Source organism: Lepus europaeus, chromosome 1, assembly GCF_033115175.1.
Source record: "Lepus europaeus isolate LE1 chromosome 1, mLepTim1.pri, whole genome shotgun sequence".
NCBI lineage: Eukaryota > Metazoa > Chordata > Mammalia > Lagomorpha > Leporidae > Lepus > Lepus europaeus.
Window position 1 is genome coordinate 80,960,429 of NC_084827.1, and position 22,354 is coordinate 80,982,782.

Sequence of the window (22,354 nt, forward strand, 5' to 3'; positions counted from 1 at the left end):
TGAGTTTAAATCATGTGAATGGGCATTTAATACCCAATCATTAATTTCTCCTTCCATTCATTCATTGTTCAAAAAATATGTTTTGAGTAGCTGCCATGTGTCTGCCACTGTGTAAAAACTGAAGACATAATGGTGATCCATGGCAAGAACATCACTGTAGGATGCCAAGCATGGGGGTTTTCTGAAGACCCTTGCAGCATGCAAAGACCCACTTCTTCCACCAGCTTATAAACAACCAACGTTACTAGAGGGAAGAAAACAAAAATGAGATTCACACAAGATCAAACACTGTCTCTCTATGTCTTGCCAATGATTTTACCTATCAGGAAAAAAATATGAAAGGATCACTGGGAGACCCTTCAGAGTTTCCACTCACAGGTGTCAAGAATCAGATATCATTTTCACAAATATTGCTCTAGTGGTCATGTGAATGAATTGAAAATACATCAAGAATCAATGTGGATGAGCATACAGTCTATGATTTCCACTCCTAAAGAGTACAATGAAGTAAAAATATATATCCACACAATGTCTTCCACTAGTGTCATTCATAATAGCCAAAAAGTAGAAATGACTTGTCAGTCAACTGATAAATTAAGAAACAAATGAGATATGTTCATGTAATGGAATACAATAAGAAGGAATTAATACTGATACAAGCTACAACATAAGTAAAACCTCAAAAGCATTTATGCTAAGTGTATGTATGCAAGGTTTTCAAAATAGTCACATATATACATAGAGAGAATAGATGAGTGGCTTCTTGAAGGACAGTCATGAGGAAAGATTTTACTGGGTATGGAAGAGCTTACTAGGGTGATGAAAATATAAAGTTGGGTTATATATTCAGGCAAATATAATTCAGTGATTGACTAAAAGGTAGAGATGTAAAGTTAAAATGGGTGAATCTTGTGATAAATAAATTGTTTCTCAAAACAGTTGTTGAAAACAAAATAAATACGGATACCCGTGGAAGATACTCTGGAAATACAATAATGTGATTAAAATACAATAATACTCTGGAAATACAAAAGATGTGATTAAAAGGCTGTAAGTACTGTGGTAAAAACTAGAGGATATTTCTTATAAGAACAACCGTGCCATATGTGAATCACATTGTGCAGTAAGGGCAGTAAGTTCTGCTAGTTATGAGTGCATCCTGATGACTGCACTTCTATAAATTCAGTAAAGAGACTAGCATTGTCTGCACATAAAACTAAGGCTACAACACAAATCCTGACACCAAATCCAGTCATGCTGTTCATCTACAATTTCTTAAGCACAAAAAATCCTTGCCAACGTTACAGGCTATGGGAGATGCCTTTGCTAATCCTGGATGGAACAGATACCACATAGGACTTTCAGGCCTATGGTGCCCAGGACCATCCTTACAAAGTAACAGGATGTGCAGTGCTGACTTGAGGCAGCCACATACCACCGTGGCTTATAAGGGTCACAATCTGTATTCATATTTATAAATCTCTGAGCACTCAAAGAAAAAGTAGAAGAAAAAAACACACATACACCTTGCATGATTCTTATTCTCCTCACATCATATTCTGAAAAAAACATGCTACATGCATTTCTTCTATTGTCATTCACATATTTTGGTTTTGTACCCTGACAATGTGCATATTTGAATTTTCATTCCTAATACTAAATAATATATGAAGGTGTACAGATAATTAATTAGGCTATAGTTTGCATCATTTTTGTTTGTATGAAATTTTTTCATAATACATTTCAATCTTTCCTACATTATAATGCACAATTTTCTGTTTCTTTTACTGTCAGACATAGTGGAAACACACCTGGAAAACAGATCAAAATATGAGATGCAAAAATTATTATTCCTTAGTTGCAGTAAGAGGTATTTATTCTGAACACTGAAATCTGGTAACTTTTTACAAGTAGTTGAGACTAAATTTTCTGTAGCATCATCACAATACCATTCATAGACACACAGAACGTAGATTTACTTCATGCCTTTTCCCTATAATAATATACTTACTTTTTACATGCCAAACAAAACTATAAAGGGTATTTCTTGCTCTCAAACACACACACAAACACACAATTCTTAGTATAATTTTATGAGGTTAGTGTTATTTTCTTTCATTTACACCAAGGAAACTGAGGCATATAGTAGTGAAATAATGTCTCAGTTCAAATACATGATTGAATGCCCAAATGAAGGTACAAATCAAGGCTTCAGAAAGGTAGACCTCTGTAGTTCATAGTAGTTTGTCTATTATGAGATATCATATATCTCTTCTAAACTTACAGTTTCTTCTTATATTTTTAAAAAGTTCTTTCGCATAAGGAAATGCTATTTATTTATTTGAAAGGTAGAGTGACAGAGAGAGGGACACACACACACACGCACACACACACTCCCAGAGAGAGAGAGAGAGAGAGAGAGAGAGAGAGAAAGAGAGAGAGAGAGAGACTCCAATCCACTGGTTCACTCCCCAAATACCAGCAACAGCCAGGACAAGGTCAAGCCCAAACCATGAGCCTGGAATTCCATCCGAGTCTCCTGTGTGGATAGCAGGGGCCCAAGCATTTGGGCTGTCTTCTGCTACTTTCCTTTACTCATTAGTAGGGAGCTGGATTGGCAATGGAGCAGCTGGGACTCGAACCAACATCCATATGGGATACCAACGACTTGGCAGCAGCTTAACCCACTGTGTCAAAACCCTAGCCACTAAATGTTACTTCTTTCTTTGAGCAATCATTCTAACTGATTTGAATTTTAGGCTATTTCCTCCAAACAAGAATGAAAAAAAAGTACTTCAAGTTTCTATTTTTCCACAGGGATCTGGAAAGTACAATTTCTAACATATATTTCATCAAATAATACATTGCTTTCCTTAGAAAAATATACTGTTTGGGGATCTAAATTGAGTATTTACAAAGTTTTCATCTTTTCTCTTTCATCAAAAAAATTCAAAAAATAAAAACTGCACCCTTGATTCTGATGTTAAAATAATCACACATCTGCATCTCTCAAGATGGTGTTTTATTTCCATAATTACATGACTAACTTTACAAAACGTGATACGACAGTGAGCTTTTAAAAGTGATGTAGCTGAAGAATAAACAGCAGATTTTAAAGCATATGGGTGCTGCTGGACTGCGGCTCAAAGTGTAATCATCAATGATTGCAATGGAATTCACAGGCAGAAAGTAGATTTTGATTCATTTAGCATGACATTCTCATCTCATATAAGAAAATTAAAGCAAAGAAATTTCTGTATTTTCTCAGTCCTTTTTTTTTTTGTCAAAATCCATGCATATATAGCAATAAAACATTACTCATGTCTCTTACAAATATCTGACATCCATACACATTTTATGCTGGGATTTGGTCAAAAAATTGTGTGTGGGGGGGTCATATATTTTAAATTGTTCTTCAGAACAAAAGCGATAAATAATCCATCACAAATCATTTATTGATTGTGTACTGTACATCTAGCCATGTAATATAGATCAAGAAGTTGCCAACAATAGAGGCTCATGAAATAAATAGTAGTAATATTTTTAATTTAATAATGCTTAGAGTAAACTTAATCTTCATTCTGTTTTCTACTGTGATAAAAGAGAGGGGTAGAAAATATTCAAAGGTCATATCATGTCAAAACCATGAATTTATTTCAGTTTACAAAAGGGCTTTGTGTGGGTGTTTCAACATTCACTAATTGCATTCGAGTCATATTTTTAAAGTAACTTATCCTACCAGAAAATCTTTCATGTAAGTTTCCCAAGGACACTCCAAAAGACTCCAAATAACAAAGACTCTCAGGTTTCAAAATGATTCTGTTGGACTGGAACTTGTGGGGTTGAAAAGTCCCCAGATCAAGAAGTTACAGAATTCACTGGACTTCTGAGAAGGCAATCACAGGAAGATTTTCAAACAAGAGGAAAATCATCACTGGGCTTGGACAAAATAATGCAGGAAATATGGAAATAGGTCCTAGGGGAACGAATTAACAAAAACAAACTCACACCTGTGCAAGGAGTGTTAGCATTTCAGAACTGGAAGGAAAATGAGCTGTCAGTTACTTTCAATTACCTACTAATACACGTGAAGAAATTGAGGCCATGGAAGGGCTAGGGGTGTATTCCACATCATACAGCTAGATAGAAGGAAAACAGGAATTATCTACTTATTTTAATTTTAATAATTATAGGCGTCTAAATATTGACTGTGCTTTTTTACAAAACAACCTCATATAAAATACATCAAAGGTTCATTTGGTCATTATGTTGAGTAGGATCTCGCTTCCTGAAATGTTCGGTCATCACAAAATTAACTTAAACATAGAAGAACTCTTAAGTATGTGATGATGCTCTTGCTATCTGTTATTCCAGACTGTGACTTTCCTTTTGTCTAGGATCTATTCAAAAAATTTCAAGTGCACTATGCCATTATAATCTAACTTGAACAAAGCACAGTGAAACTTAATTTCCCTTCCACCCCCTACATTTTAGTTTAGATTTAAAAAAAAAAAAAAAACTTCAATTTTAATTTCACGGAATTTGTACTCAAAGAAAGCATTTAACAAAAATACAAAGTCTTTGAGTTGGAATGGGAACATCAGACACAACCTCATTCAGCTACTTCTTGGGCTTGAATCCACTCTTGAAGTCACTGTACCTTGCCTACATTTGCATAGTTCTGGTATCAGGCTATGGACTAGCTCCCCTGAGAGAGCTTGCTTCATGTTCAAATAGCCCTGGCTGTTAGCTCTTGCTGAAATTCGTGTTCCTGTCTAGCAAAAAATTGATCCTGCTTTGCATTCTTGGAGCCATATAGCCACATGACAATACTTCAAATATTTACAAACAACTGTCTTGCTCACTCTGAGTCATTTCTCCTCTAAATAAAATATTATTATTCCCCTCAATTGTTCTTACATAAAAAAGATTGCAGCCTTCTTAGCACTCTTGATTACCTAATTTCTGTTCTCTGCAACAAACTCAATTTGTTCATAACTCACCTCAAATACTGCATAAAGAATAAAATGTGTTTCCACAGATATATTTGGCTAGTGCTCAATATTCTACTTAGTATATATATAGAGAGAGCCCAGGCTCACAGTTTATTTCTTGCTGTCTACTTTTTTCTGTTACTTCATAAGAAGCTTGCAAATTGGCTCAAATTTCTTCAGTCCTTTGTTAGATGTGCTGCTGTCAAGGTTTATCTTTATGATCCTGAACCTCTAGCATTAGTATTTCAGAACCAAGTATAAACATATGTCATTCCACCTTAAGTTCTACTTTCTTATAGTTGAACTTTGAGTTGCACATACCCCTTTTCTCTTTCCCTGCCTTCTCTAGGTCAGTATCACCCTGCAGAGAACCTCCATGAATCTTTAAGAAATATCTAAACATGATTCGATTCTCAAAAATAATCACATCTGTGGAAATTATTATTCTACAAGCAATGATTCCAATCTGAATTCTCTTGAACATAAAATTAAAATGTGATACTAGCAAATGTCTAATAGAAATGAAGGGACATCATGCATTCTTTCCTTAATTAATCTTCATAATGAATAAAATCCCTTTTACCAAAAAATCAATAAAATAATTTTAAAAGTTATGTGAAAAAATTTAAAAATATGTAGAATAATTATATATTATATATATCATACATTACATATATATTATATATAGAGAGAATAATTATGGTGACCAATAACCAGACAGATACAAAATTAGAAAGAGTAGCACTAACCACCTTAGAAGATTATATAGTCTAGAACCATGTCCAACAGATTTCACTATATATTATACATCTTTCAATATAGTAGGGGGAAATAATAGTTATTTATTAAAGTATATGCCGGTTAGACACATCTTTTGAAAAAATAATTTTGGTATTTCAATAAAATAAATTCCATATAGAATTTAATATAAAAACAAAAGTTCATAATTGCTAGGATGAGCTATAACTGATTGTTTATGTAGTCTAATAGTGGAAACTAAATTATGTGAGATTTGAACAACAATATGAGAAATTAGAAAACCATTAGCCATACTACAAAAAAGAAGTGATAGAAACTTTGAGGAAGCATAAAATATTTTGCAAACTATGCAAGGAAATTAATACCAGAGTATGAATAGGCAAATAATGAAAGAACTAGGAAGGAGCAATAACACAAAAGTCATCAATCTCTCCACAAGCTGACATGAAGATAGACTTTCTATAAGTTGTATTAGACAATTTTTAAAAAACTACTAATACCAGTATTGATATGAATGTCAGAAAATGAATTATTTTTCCTCCACTTGGGATTCATAGATCAACTTTTAGATGAGATCAAATTAGAAACATATTTGCATAAATTTCAGAACATACAACAAATAAGAATGGCTATCAGTACATAATTATTGACCTGGAAGTATATTCCGAATATATACAGAATGAAAAATTGCACAACAAAATGCATATAGTGTCCCATTTCAGTTTAAAACATCAAAACATAATATCCTCTAGGATGTTCTTTTTGCTTGCTTGGTAGTCAGTTTAGGCATTTGCCTCTGTTCCCATTAGTCATTACTATGCAAAAACATATAACAGTTTTCAAAGTGTAATTATAATCACAGTATATTTTACCAATAAAGATAAATGCTTTAGGAAATTAAAATCTGATACTGAGATCATAGTGTTTTGTAAAATACTTGATTTATTAAAATTATACATGAAATATTATGAATATTGCTTAGGTCCATTGCATCACCACAAACCACAAATATTGAAATTTCTAGCTTGTCCAGTCTGACTAGCTTTTCCTTTATGCCTAGTCTCAATAAAATAATGCAAGTATGTTATTCAATCTATTTGAGTAGCACCCTACTTTGATGAGAAATACTGAACTGAGTACCAGCAATGTTCTATTTCTGTCCTTTTTTCCTATTTGTGAGGTCCTGGAAAAGAATATTTAAGTCCCAAAGTAACCAAGTTGTCATTTATCTATATCTAGTGTTCTCTAATTTTTTTTTTTTTTTGACAGGCAGAGTGGACAGTGAGAGAGAGACAGAGAGAAAGGTCTTCCTTTTGCCGTTGGTTCACCCTCCAATGGCCGCCGCGGTAGCGCACTGCGGCCGGCGCACCGCGCTGATCCGATGGCAGGAGCCAGGTGCTTCTCCTGGTCTCCCATGGGGTGCAGGGCCCAAACACTTGGGCCATCCTCCACTGCACTCCCTGGCCACAGCAGAGAGCTGGCATGGAAGAGGGGCAACCGGGACAGGATCGGTGCCCCGACCGGGACTAGAACCCGGTGTGCCGGCGCCGCAAGGCAGAGGATTAGCCTAGTGAGCCGCGGCGCCGGCTAGTGTTCTCTAATATTTTAATTAGATTTTATTCAAGAGGAAAACAAAAGATAGCTTGAATGCATAAATCAAGAATTATATCTATCCTGGGTTTATTAAGTAAAAGATCTTATTGGCCTTTAATAGAATCTTAATTATTATTTTGCCAAACATTGACGTGTTTAAGATCACTAGCTTTTGCAGCTGAAGGATCAGGTTTAAATTCCAGATCCACTGACCCTTTGATGTAGACAGCTGCGTCCACCGGAGTGTAAACCAGACAGAACAAGGACCGCATCTACCCTCTGTCAGTGATTACTAGGGACTGCAATAATCCTTATAGATTTGTGCTCAACAAAGGAAAAGATGTTGAATAAATGAATTTAACTCACCAAACCAAAATAGCTTTAACATTACCCATATCATAGGGTTGTTTGGATGAAACAATATGAGTAAAGTACTACTTCATCAATTTCCTGACAGGAAGAACTAAACATATAGAAAATATCTGCAGCTTCATCATGCAGCTCGTCATTCATAACTAATATCTTATTCAAATTTCACAAACACAAGGAAAAGACTCTTAAAAAGATTATAAGAATGTTCTATCCATGACACATATTCTATAAATGCACAGTCTCTAAATTATTGATATGTCTTTCTTCTTTCATTTTCCATCATCAGGATCATAGAACTGTCACCACACACACAGGTTGCTAAACAACACTGCTTATTTCTAGAATTTGCCTTCATTTAAGAAGTCTAACCACAGTCCAATTTTTGTTTCCATATTTCATATGGATGATAACTGTATGAGTACATACACCTACTGTGTCTTTGCATTCTTGTCAATTGACACTTTTCTCTGGTTGTAAATTGCTTGCAATTCTTTCTCTTCTTTAAAGAAACAAAAACAGCACAAAACATAAAAGTACCCAAACATATTCATTATCATTATTTTCTTTCTTCCTAAAACACAGCATGTGAAAACTACAAAGAAAATCTTTCTACCTTCAACCTCAGGTAATTTAGTATCAACCTTGGGTAATTACATACATAATTTCCTTCCCTTTTAATTTCAAAAGAATCCAAATAAGAGTTTTATATCAATAGACAGCCTATCAAAGCAGCATGCCCTTTTAATTTCTGTGAATATTATTGTGGGTGCAAATGCAATTGCAGCTTCATTTTTATGAGATAGCAATCAGGTTGATTAGAAAGTATTGCTGTCATTGCTCTTTGTTCACTAGAAATAAGTATACAATAGTGATCTCTCTCTCACACACACAATTTGAATCAGAATATTAGAGGGGAAAGGGATGTCAGAACAGCAGCTTATTTTATAGGGACCTTGGGTTATTTTCCTCAGAAGTAACTTGGATGAATTAGAATGTGCAGAAATTGATGCAGAAGTGTGTCAGGGATGATAAGTAAGGAAATCAAGGAGTGGCATGAAGGAGATGCTAAGAAAGAGAACGCTTTCATGGAAAGTGCCAGCCTCAGCTTGAGCATAAAGGGGACCTCTGAAATATAAGTCTAGGGTCCACCCACAAACAAGGTGGCTGAACCTACACCTTTCTGCATGGTGCTGTCCTTGGCTAAGGACCTCCTTTGGGACGCATAAATTCCCATGCATGTTTGGCTGCATTTTCTACAAAATATGTCCTGTCTTACAAGGAGAGGCAGAGGTGTGGGTCATTAGCCATATAAGACCGCAGAGGGTAGAAAAGGTATACACAAAAACAGAAAAATATCCAAGGTCATCTGGGCAGAACACTCAGTGTCCAATACAATAGATGAAACTAAATTTCTAAATGTTCAGGTAAAAAGAATATAGATACAGCTGGCGAGCTGGAGCGGTAGCATAGTGGGCAAAGCCACCACCTGCAGTGCCAGCATCCTGTATGGGCGCTGATTCTAGTCCCAGCTGCTCCTCTTCCAATCCAGCTCTCTGCTCTGACCTGGAAAGCAGTGGAAGATGGCCCAAGTCCTTGGGCCCCTGCACCCATGTGGGAGACCAGGAAGAAGCTCCTGGCTCCTGGTCTTGGATCCCCGCAGCTCTGGCCCTTGCAGACATCTGGGGAGTGAACTAGTGTATAGAAGACCTCTCTCTCTTTCTCTCTCTTTCTCTCTCTCTCTCTTTTTCTGCCTCTACATCTCTGAAAATCTGCCTTTCAAATAAATAATCTTTTTTTAAAAAAGAATATAGGTCTGTGCTGTGGCTCACATGACCAATCCTCCGCCTGCGGCGTTGGAAATCCGGGTTCTAGTCCCGGTTGGGGCCCCGGGTACTAGTCCCGGTTGCTCCTTTTCCAGTCCAGCTCTCTGCTGTGGCCCAGGAAGGCAGTGGAGGATGGCCCAAGTGCTTGGGCCCTGCACCCGCATAGGAGACCAGGAGGAAGCACCTGGCTCCTGGCTTTGGATCAGCATAGCGCCTGTCATGGCGACCACTGGGGGGTGAACCTACGGAAGGAAGACATTTTTCTCTGTCTTTCTCTCACTGTCTAACTCTGCCTGGCAAAAAAAAAAAAAAAAAAAAAAAAAAGAATATAGACACAAAGCTACTTAGGAATAGGAGATAAATCTCTTGACTCCTAATCTAGGACATGATTATGTTGGTTGGCATCAAGTACCAGATAATTACAGTTAATTTAAATTACAGATTTGTCAGTTCATGACTTGTATTGTAATTCCCTAAATGACTAAAGTATTTCTTAAATCATTTCTTTTGAGCCTTCTACTACTATTTTTTTTTTTTTTTTTTTGACAGAGAGCAAGAGAGAGAGACAGAGAGAAAGGTCTTCCCTCCATTGGTTCACTCCCCAAATGGCCACTACTGTCGGAGCTACGCTGATCCGAAGCCAGGAGCCAGGTGCCTCCTCCAGGTCTCCCATGCGGGTGCAGGTGCCCAAGCACTTGGGCCATCCCCCACTACCTTCCTTGGCCACAGCAGAGAGCTGAACTGGAAGAGGAGCAACTGAGACTAGAACCTGGCGCCCATATGGGATGCCAGTGCAGCAGGCAGAGGATTAGCCAAGTGAGCCAAGGTGCTGGCCCCTTGACCCTTCTACTTCTAAAGACATTTACAGTTCAAACTTTCTTTCAATTTCTTTTTTCTTTTTCTTTTTGTTTTTTAAAGATTTATTTATTTATTTGAAAGTCAGAATTACACAGAGAGAGGAAAGGCAGAGAGAGAGAAAGAAAGAGAGAGGGGTGTCTTTCATATGCTGGTTCACTCCCCAGTTGGCCACAACAGCCGGAGCTGTGTGGATCCGAAACCAGGAGCCAGGAGCTTCTTCCAGGTCCCTGATGCAGGTGCAGGGGCCCAAAGACTTAGGCCATCTTCTACTGCTTTCCCAGGCTATAGCAGAGAGCTGGATGGAAAAGTGGAGCAGCCAAGTCTGGAACCAGCATCCCTATGGGATGCCAGCGCTTCAGGCCAGGGCGTTAACCCACTGGGTCACAGTACCCACCCCTCTGTTTACTCAATTGTGTAGACATTACAACCTCTGCTTTGTGAAACTCTTTTGTGTTCATTACAAAGGGGAGGGGTGTAAATCTAACAGTTAAGACACCAGCATCACAATGGAGTACTTTGGTTCTATTCTTGACTCTGATTCCTGCTAATGTAGACCTTGAGATAATGTGGTGATGGCTCAAGTGGTTGTATTACTGCCACTCTCTAGGATATCTCGAATAAGTTCCCAGCTCCTGGGCTGGCCCAGCCCTAGCCTTGCAGGCATTTGGGAAGTGAAATGAAGGAGGGAACTTTCTGTCTGACTTTCTCCCTCTGTCTCTATGCCTCGCAAATACATTTTTAAAAACTTTCTAGTGAGAATAATAAATTTATTTGAATCTTCTAATATGTAAACTGTATCTATAAGCAGGTCCTAAAATTATTGATTTGTTCGAGAATATAACACACTATTTTCCTACCAAAATGTTGCTGCAAGTTCATTTGTCATTCAACAACCCCTAAAAGTAAAATTGTTGTACACATCTATCCCAGTCAAAATGGTTATGAATTAACATAATTTTTACATTATTTATATGCGTTCATTTTATTTGAAAGATTGAGCAGAGAGAGATATAGAGGGACAGAAACACTGAGAGACAGAGATCTCCCAACTTCTAGGAGACTCCTGAATGCTTGCCATAGCTAGAACTGGGCCAGACTGATGTAAACACCCAGAATTTAATCTTGGTTTCCCATGTGGGCAGTCAGGACCATAGAACCCACCATCTGCTGCATCCCAGGTTACACAGTAGCGGGAAGCTGGATCAGAAAGACAATAGCTGGGACTAGAACCAGAATGCTGGTGTCTCGAGTGGCAGCTTAAGTGCTGTGATAAATGCCTGCTCCCGGAAATGTTTTAAACATATTTATTTGAAGACAGAATAACAGAGGGAGAGGGAGACACAGAGAAAGATCTTCCATCTGCTGAGTCGCAATCCAAATAACAGCAATAGCCATGCTGAGCTGGGCAGAAGCTAGGAACCAGGGACTCCTAGTTGGTTTCCCACATGTGTGCATCAGTAGCCATCCCAGGTGCATTAGCAGGGAGCTGCTTCAGAAGCAAACCAATTGGGACAAGAATCAGCACACTGATATGGGATACTGCATTTCAAGTCATGACATAACCCTTTGTACCACAATGCTGGTCCTGGAGATTATTTTGAAATAATACATTTTAAAAAAATTGGCCTTGGGGCCAGCACTGTGGCATAGTGGGTTAATGCCCTGGCCTGAAGCTCTGGCATCCCATATGGGCGACAAGTCTAGTCCCGGCTGCTCCTCTTTCAATCCAGCTCTCTGCTGTGGCCTGGGAAAGCAGTAGAAGATGGCCCAAGTCCCTGGGCCCCTGCAACCATGTGGGAGACACAGAAGAAGCTCCTGGCTCCTGGCTTCAGATCAGCACAGCACAAACTGTTGCAGCCATCTGGGGAGTGAACCAGCATATGGAAGACATCTCTCTGTCTCTACACTCTCTGTAACTCTGTCGTTCAAATAAATAAAATAAATCTTTAAAAAAAAATTGGCCTTATGATGGAGCAAATGTGTAAGTAGTGTAATATAGCTATATTTTTAAAGCACATAATTAACATCTGTGATGGAGTTCACATAATGTAACCAGGTTTAGAGCCACACTGCTTGTGTTCAAATTAAAGATCCCTGAGTAGGCATTTGAGCTAACAGTAAAGATAACAGTTAGGATTCCTGTGTCAGACAGCAGAATACTGTGTTTGGTCACTGACTCCTGACCCTGATTCAAGTTCCTTGCTAATGCAGATCCTGAGAGATGGTAGTGATGGCTCAAGAAACTGGGTCCTTGCTATCAACATTGAAGACCTGGAAAAAATTTCTGGCTCTCTGCTTTGGCGTCAATCCAAACTCTTGGCTGTTTCAGGTATTTAGAGGGTGTTTCAGGCTTTCTGTTCCTCTGCCTTTCAAGTAAGTAAAAACGAAATTAAATATTCTCTCTCAATTCTCACTTCTTTGTCCTTAGTAATTATCAAAACATTTTTCATGTCTCAATTTCTCCATTTGAAAAATGAGAAAACAATAATATATTCTTGAAGATCAAAATTGTTGATATTTCTTTGTTAAAATGCAAAGATAAAAGCCTCCAGAATGGTGATTCCCACATATTTAACTGTCAACAAATGATTAGATATTATTTTTGCTATAAATTGTCCATGTATATAAGTGTTGTAAGGAATATTTTTTTAAAGCAGTGACTTAACTACTCTGTGGAATGCTGGCCCCGATAGTGACCATTTTTAGCCTTGTGCATAATTTCCATTTCTGCACTGACATTAGATCTTTTAATGAGCATCTACCCCATATCCTTGATTGACAGAGAATGACAATCATCATGATAGTGATGCAATCATTTTTCCAGCTTTTCTTAAAAACAGGATGCATTAGAACACAAATTATTTCTAAATTAAACAACCAGGGAGAAAACAAGAGAGCAAATTGCAAAAGTATATAGCTGGATGCTTGGAAAGTTCCTCCTCACAGGAGCAGTTTTTCACTGCAATATACTTAAATAAAAAACAGACATATGTATTGTTTCTAACTATATCCCCCCATTTCATTTGGACACAAGGGAGGAAAAAAATGAGAACAACTACAATGAGGACAGATACCATACAACAGAGTGGTTATCTGTTTACCTGGAGTGTGGAAGCTGGTTTGATAATTACCAATGTAATTTATTTTCATAGAATAAAAGAACACAAGAAATATTTTCAAGTTCACCCTGCTATGTTTTGTCTGAGCCTTATGAGAGCTATTGGAATGAAATGTGAAAGATATAAAATTATAGTTAACACCTGGCACAGTGCTTTTGCTCAGTGGGCACTTAAGTATATTGAATCTGCAAACGTTTCCCCTTCACAAACATAAATGTAAAATCAATCCTTCATAGCACACACTAAATATTGTTCTCAGATTGTTTTTCCCATGATGTTGCCCTTGGATGTCTCTGACACTAAGTTAGCTCAGTATTTTTTCCTGTTTCAAGTTGTTGCTCAGTAGTGGACCTTAGAAACCCAAATACTTAATCAAATATCTCTCCTCTTCTGTTGCTATTGAAATGTGTAATTTTAGACAAGGGAGTCCATTCAGCACTTTTCCTCCCCCTTAGTTTTATCCTCCCTGTTCCTCTCCTTCCTTCCCAATTCTGACTTCTTTACACCATTTTAATCTCCCTCTCTCCCTCTCACCTTCCCTTCCTGCTGTTTCATCCTTTCCTTCCTTCCCTATGAGTCTGCTGATATCCTTTATGGAAATCAGAAGAAGGAACAAGGAAATGTTGTTCAGTTATCATCATTATGATCTAATTTTAAAGTAAGATGACCAACTAGGGTTCAGACACGTGGGTAACAAGTGAGGACTCAAAATTATTTTCTAAGGCCATGTGCAAAAATTTTGTAAAGTGAGCTTTTGAAATATTTCATATTACCTTTTTCCAGATTAGCATTGATAATGCAGATTTAATTATGTTTATATGATGTATCTTTCAATGAAAGGGACTCTATTCTGCAACAATTACTTGTGAGATATTATACAGGAAGAAAATGAATTTCTGATATACTTTGTTTAATCAGTGCTGGAGAAATCAGATGACAAATAGTCTTTCCTTTGGGCATACACTACTATTTAACAAATAAGTTTGAACATTGCTTTTTCATCAAATAAAGACCTGTTTTTTTTCCCTATTAGAATCTTGAGGACATTCTTTTTACTTGAGGATTTTTATCTTATTTATATCATAAAAATATTCTAGAGTCGTTCACCTTTAGGTTAGAAAATCTTTTCTATGAATGTTTATTCAAGATATTAGCCTGTTCTATAAGTTATCTATTTGACATAATTACAGGGTATGCATTAAAAAAACCTGAATGCTTCACCATGCAGAAATAAACAAAACAATAAAAGCATTTTGAGATATTAGGAAGACAGACTCTAATTCTAAAGTAAACAGGTGACAAAGACCTAACTTTGAAATCTATTTACACTAATCCAAGAGGCAGTAGCTATTGGAAATCTTGCATTCTGTCTCACAGCATCTGTACTGGAGTTCCATTCTCTGGGTATTTAATTTTATGTCATCAAAAAGCAGATCTCTCCCCTACGTGGAAACAAAAAAAGACTCAGTAAAAGAGCATTAAGGATTTCTAATCCTTTGAAAAGTGCTTCTAAAGAAGAAAGTTGAATACGAAGGGATGAGGTAAAACCAAATTTTTTTGAAAAAGATTTATTTGCTTATTTGAAGGCAGAGTTGCAGAAAGGCTGAGGCAAAGAGATAGATAGACAGAGAATCTTCCATCCTCTGGTTTACTCCCCAAATGGCCAAAATGGCAGAGTTGAGCTGATCTGAAGCCAGGAGCCAGGAGCTTCCGCTGGGTCACCCACATGGGTGCAGAAGCCCAAACACTTGGGTCACCTTTTACTGCTTTCCCATTGCACAGCAGAGAGCTGGATCGCAAGTGGAGCAACTGGAACTCAAACTGACACCCTTATGGGATGCTGGCACTGCAGGCAGCTTTACCTGCTATGCCACAGAACTGGCCCCAAACCATGATTTAAGAAGCAAAACTGATAAGAGAATGCCTACAGAAGCCATAAAAGTAGGAAAGGAGTTGCTTTATCGAGCTGTGAGACTGTCATATTCTGCTTCACACACTATACCTGCAGAACTTCCCCCAAACCCACAATGTTTGTAATTTCTCATTTGAGAAAAAATGTAAGGTCACAGTATTCCCATGTTTCCATTAAAATTATTATCATGTCTGTATAGTTACAGATGATTCTATACAAACTTATTTCCAGCTTCATAGAAAAATTATTTTGTATTTGCTTTAAATTCATATTTAAAGGTTTAAGTCTCTTCAGCTAATAAATTATTTCAACTACATACATTCATTTTATACTTAAATATTCCCTGGAATTCACAAAGCTTATGGCTTTTCAGAGACAATTTTTACATCACCTAAAAATCATTCCATGTTGTGATAATGATTATAATTACCACTCAACACCTACTAATGTGGAGTTCTGCAGTAGCACTCATCTTGAGATTCTAGAAATCTTTTCTAACAACCACTGAAGTTTGCCACAGCACAGTCATTAACACTTAATAACAATGTTTGCAAGAATTCCCCGTAACAATGCCAACCTTACACAATTTTTTGGTGAGAGCTTACTAAATCCAAATACCAATTTAGGTGGAGACCCACCACCCCATGGGGAAGGCATGAGAGCAAAGTTCCAGGATACTTGGACTTGGGCTCTCATATAATGAACTCAAAGGTATAAACTTAAGTACTAAGTCTATAAATCCCAAGAAAAAGTAATATTCAAAATATTTTAGCTCTATGACTTATCGTAGATGAACTCAGGGGCATTGACTGAGAAGATGTGTGGATGGCAGCTTGAGTTAAGAACAAGAAAAGAGAAAGAACCAGCTTTTTTTTATTCATTTGCCTCCATGCTGTGAAAACCTCTAATTCATTCTTTCTGACAGATCAAGAAGGAAGAAAAGAAACTAGCATTTGTTTGAACACTTTACTGTATGCCAACAGATGTATGCTTATTTTAGTGTTTTATTTTTCACCTATTTGTTTTATTTGATAATTAAGAAAGCAACAGCATTATTGATTACTACAATAATGTGCCCTTTCCACTGTCTCGCACAGGGGCCAATGAGAGCCCAGAATTGTTGGAAATCTCATGCTTCATAGACTTTTGTAATCTGTGTATGTTTTGGGGGGTTGTAAACTGATGGAAGAGGCCCTACATGAATCACACTACTGACGGCTGGACCAGTTGCAGCAGCTGGTAGGGATCAGGAGGGCACAGCTCATATTGTGCTTACAATCAGAGAATGTGCTTTGCAGGTTTTCAGCTGCAAAGTTTCCATTGCTTCCTTGGCTTCACATTGTGTTTCATGGAATGAGAGCTATTGATGTGCCTGTTCACAGCAGGCACAGGTCTGTTCTGGGGGTCCATAAGGTGGTCTTCTTCCAGAAAGCTCCCTTCTTCCTATAAACCTAAATGTAGAAGTCTATGAAGCAGAATTCAGTAGAATCATGCATCTTATATGGAAATCCTACTAACCAAGAGTGAAAACCATGGCTAGACAACCATGTTGCTGGTTTAGGTCTTTGTTGGCAATATAAGAAGCAGCTGCACCTGAGTCATGTGTTCCTTTCACCAAAGGTATGGACACAGGGAAGGAACAGACAACAACCCACACTATGAGTGTGTAAGAACATGTGGCATCAAAATAAGAGAGGCCTGGGGACCCATTTATCACAAACCACCAATGTTCAGCATGGGGGTGTGACTTTTGCTGTGCTGGACCATCATCTGGTAGTTGATCTTGTGGAAGATAAGCAAAAAGACATCCATGACTTCTGAGTTCAGAGAGGTCCTACTACCGGAAGACATGGATAACACTCACATGTGGTTCTCCCTGGCTGTACGTACCCTGATAGAGGTTGTATTTGCCTTCACTTACTCCTCTTCCTAAGTCAAGGAAGGAGGCAATATTGTGAGTCCATGGTTGTATAATACTAAAATTCGCTACAGGAAATCTAGCCTCTGTCATCACGTCTATAGAAAACAGTAAATGCCGCCTACTCCTTAGCCAGGTAAGCAATATGTCACACCAAAGACCCATTTAACTCAGTTTTATTCAGTATACCACCTGTGACCGTTAACAGAAAACTACACAGCCTACTAAAAGCCAAAAATTATAGTCTGAAGAAACAAAGGAAGCATCAGATATGTTGGAACACTTGAAATTATCAGACTGATACTTTTCTTCTTTTTTTAAAGATTGATTTTATTTATTTGAAAGACAGAGTTATAGAGAGAGGTAAAGACAGAGAGAGAGGCCTTCCATCTGCTGGTTCACTCCCCAGATGGCCGCAATGGCAGGAGTTGCGCCTATCCGAAGCCAGGAGCCAGGAACCTCCTCCGGGTCTCCCACATTGGTGCAGGGGCCCAAGCACTTGGGCCATCCTCCACTGTACTCCCGGGCCACAGCAGAGAGCTGCACTGGAAGAGGAATGACCGGGACTAGAACCCGGGGTGCTGGTGCCACAGGCAGAGGATTAGCCTATTGAACCACAGCACCGGCCTTGTTCTTATTTTTAATCTACTACACAACAGGTTGTTTAAAAATAGCAGTAACAATACATCAAATGATTGCAATTTGTAGATTAATGAAACTAGTACAACAGGGATAGAAATTAATAAAAAAGGGAAATATTCTAAGTTACCTACATTACCAGGGAAGCCAACAATATTTCTGAAATTTTACATACAATGCTCATAGTTTAGTCAAAAGAATATATAACACAACTTTTGGCAACCATTTAAAAAATTAAAATCATGGGATAAGAGTGAAATAGCTTGTTTCATCTCTCTCCATCAACTTTATCTAACATAGTTTTCTATGTCTAGGCTTAGTGACAAGGCTTGGTAACTCAGACCGGGATATAGGTATTGGAGAGAAAGACATATGCCACAATTTTCAATAGCTGCAAAAGAATGGAAAGAAAGCTGACCTCTGAAATTTCAAAGATGCAAAGTGTGCTCTAATTCAGCTTAATCAGAGTAAGAAACCCAGGGACATAAAATCTGTATACCACCGAGTAGAATGTGCAGGTTCATACATCATAAAAAGTGCTTAAATTTTTTCTACTTAGACTATTCTGTAATGTGAATATGCACTTAGGAATTTTGTCTCAGAAGAAGCAAGTTGATTAAGCAAAAGTTCATGACTGCTTGCCACTTTCAATTATAGCTACAAGATATCCAGCAAGTTTATAGGAATGAGTGCTACAGTAGATAAAGAAGTCAGTAGATTATTACACAAAACATATCGTTATCTTTTTATGGCCATCTTTTCATGCTTTAAGTCAGATATTTATGAGCTCTAAAGTATAATTTTAAAAAATTAAAACAGATGATTTCAATATAAATTTACAACACAGCCATCTATTAATTTGAGAAGAACGTGGAATTATTGTGTAAAAATAAAAAAGTCATACATTTAGAACCAAACATGTGATCATGATTTGTCTCTTTTGTAGGGAAACAAAATGTAGATGAGACTGATTCATATACGTTAGGCTATTGGTATTGAAATGAGTATTTCAATTATCATTTTTTTCCAATCTCTAATCAGAAATCCAATCTGTTCTTTCAGAAAAAGCTCCTGGCTTAAAAATTTTTAATCTCTGCAAACTGTTTTACACCCACATTGTTTTCTTTAATAGCTCCATCCTCTTAACTGCTAAAGTTTTATGTGTATTTATGTAAGGCATGGAGTGCATTATGCATTATGCTTCCCGCTGCTAGCTTCAGGGGAACAGGGGCAGTGCTCCGTGAATGCAAGGGCATATATTCAAAGTTTATGGATGATTCTGCATCTTTTCTCCAAATTGGTAATGATTTTGCAAGCTCAAAAAAAAAATAGATCCTGATGTAGGAAAGAAAGCATTATAAAAATAGGACAAAAGTAAGCCTTTCCTCAAGCCTTCTGTTCCCAGATATATCAACAATTATTTTATATTCAATTTGAGATTTTATTGTAGTCAGTGTCCAAATATCATTTCTGTGGGCCCACCTATTAAATAAACCTCATAAGGTGCACCCTTCCCAATCCTTGCACCCCTCTGCTGTGAGGAACTGTAACTTCTACAAGGATCTCCACCTTGGGACTCTACTCCTCTCCTTGCAGGAAGCCTACCCTTAGTACATTGTTAACATGGAGGTCAGATCTTCTGATTCCTAATAAGAGCCTTCCCCTGCTTTTCAGAAACCTACCCAAGGGTTCTCAAAGGACCCCAAGGTGTTCCACATTCTACACGCTTTCTCCCTGTCCCTTTCTTCCCTTTCTTCTCCCTCTGGATCTCTTATTATGCTCCTCCTTACTCACAGTGTTCTTACCTTGATCTCTGTGCAGCTCATTTGGCATACTTCTGTCTCAGGGCCTTTGCACTGTTTATGCTTCTGCAGGGAAAGCTCTTTACCTGTGTAACTCACGTGACTAACTTCACCTCTTTAGGTTATTTTCACAAATGTCATCATCCTTTTCATGAATGCTAGATTTAAAGTAGCCCCTTGGGGGCATCTGTGTTTGGTGCAGTGGTTAAGTCACTTTTAGGACACCACTGTGGCATATCTAAGAGCCTGGTTGGAGTCCTGGCTCTTCCACTTCCAATCCAGCCTCTGGTTAATGCTTCCTGGGAGATAACAGATTATGGCTAAAGTACTTCTGTTCCACTTGCTCATGATATAGACCCAGATGGAGTTCCAGGCTCCTGGCTTCAGCCTGGCCCAGCGCTGGCTGTTGCAGGTGTTTGGGGGAGTGAACCAGAAAATAAAAGATATTTCTCTCTCAGGTTGTTTCCTTGTCTTTCTCTGTCTCTCTGCCTTTCAAATAAAAGAAAAAAATATGAAATAAAGTAGGTACTGAAACTCCACACTTATATATTTGGTTCCTTCCTTTGCTACTTTTCTTTGCTAAATTATTTTATTTGTTTGTTGTTTACTATCTGTCTCCCTGGCTGTAGTGTGTGACTCTCAAGGCAGGAATCTTTGGACTTTGTGAGCTGGTATCCCTGGCATCTACAACACTTCCCCATGCACAATTCAGCACACAAAACATTTGATGACTTTTTTTTCTTGACAGGCAGAGTTAGTGAGAGAGAGAGAGACAGAGAGAAACGTCTTCCTTTTCCATTGGTTCACCTCCCAAATGGCCGCTATGGCCGGCGTGCTGCGCCCATCCGAAGCCAGGAGCCAGGTGCTTCCTCCTGGTCTCCCATGCGGGTGCAGGGCCCAAGCACTTGGGCCATGCTCCACTGAATTCCTGGGCCACAGCAGAGAGCTGGAGTGGAAGAGGAGCAACCAGGACAGAATCTGGCGCCCCGACTGAGACTATAACCCGGGGTTCCGGCACCACAGGTGGAGGATTAGCCTAGTGAGCCGCGGCGCTGGTCCTTGATGATGTTTTGACAACTTCCTCAACAGCCTACTCTCCAGTACCACCCCCTCTTTATACTCAATTTTCTGCTCCACACACAGTCAATGATGTGTTTTTTGTTTTGTTTTGTTTTGTTTTGTTTTTGTTTTTTTTTTTAACAGGCAGAGTGAACAGTGAGAGAGAGATCCTCCACTACCTTCCCAGGCCACAGCAGAAAGCTGGCCTAGAAGAGGAGCAACTGGGACAGAATCCGGCGCCCCAACCGGGACTAGAACCCCGGGGTGCCGGCGGCACAGGCGGAGGATTAGCCTATTGAGCTGCGGTGCTCAGTAGGCTAATGATGTTTTAAAATCTTGTAATCCTTATGAATGCTGCATTTCTAATAGATTATAACTTTGGGTTGATGGACAGTATAGTAGATATTGGAGACAATCTATTTTTTTTTTTTTCCAAATGAGCAACAGAGTGGCACACCAATGTAAAATCCTCATCATTTATATTCCTACACAGCAAATTTGTTTTGGTAAGGACCAGGAGCCAAGAATCCTTTTAAATAGTAGAATCATTCATCAATTGGGCCTCCAAAAAATATGAATCAAATAGAAGATTGTCAGTACTATTTGTCTTCCTGTATAGTGAAGAGTGCTGTTAATGATAGTAAGATATGGCATTTGTTTGATTCTGAACAAATTGTGGCAGTGAGTCATTTTGGCCTGCACAAGGCAACAGTCTTTCCTCATTGTCATCAGTTGTCAGAGACCTGTCGGTCTTGTAAAACTGGCTGACAGACTTCTATTCTCCTCTCCCTCTGGGTATGCCAGCTTTGTTTTCACATATTGCTGATTGCCTAATTTTCATTTGTGCACATTTTGGAGATGTTGTGATTAGGAAGATGTGCAGAATACCAAAATCTAACTCATTTGGGGATCTAAAAGCACTGAAATAAGTAATACAGGACTTTCCAGAATCTTCGTTAATGTCCAGGTGATCCACTCTCCGTCACACGTCATCAAGACAGAATTCACATGAAGAAATATAAATCTTACTTTCTCTCAGCCTATAAATCCTAGATATTGCTCCATGACAAAAGGCACCCTATCTATACTGCTTAGAAAGCAGGAAGTCATCCTTTGTCTACTTCTGACTGGCACTAGACTCGTAGTGTGACATATCACTCTCTGAACCTCTGCGAGAGAATAATAAGGTATTGTTGAGTGAGAACTAGAGTTTGTCATGTCTGTCTTTATTGTCAACTTAAAAATAATCATCCCTCACATGCTTTCTGGGGTTCCAAAGGCTTTTCCATTGACTCTGTTTGCAGCTATACAGTGCATACAAATGATGTTTCTCATCCTCAAAAGTTACATGAAAAGTAACAAAGCCTTGGAAGGTCAAATGATTCATAAGGCCAAACACTGAAGGACTTGCATGTTAGGGAGACAGCAAGGAGGCCCTGCCTTTTGGCCTTGTATTTTCAGTGTTACTTTCTATGTTGTGGAGCATACCTGCAGAGTCATCCCTAT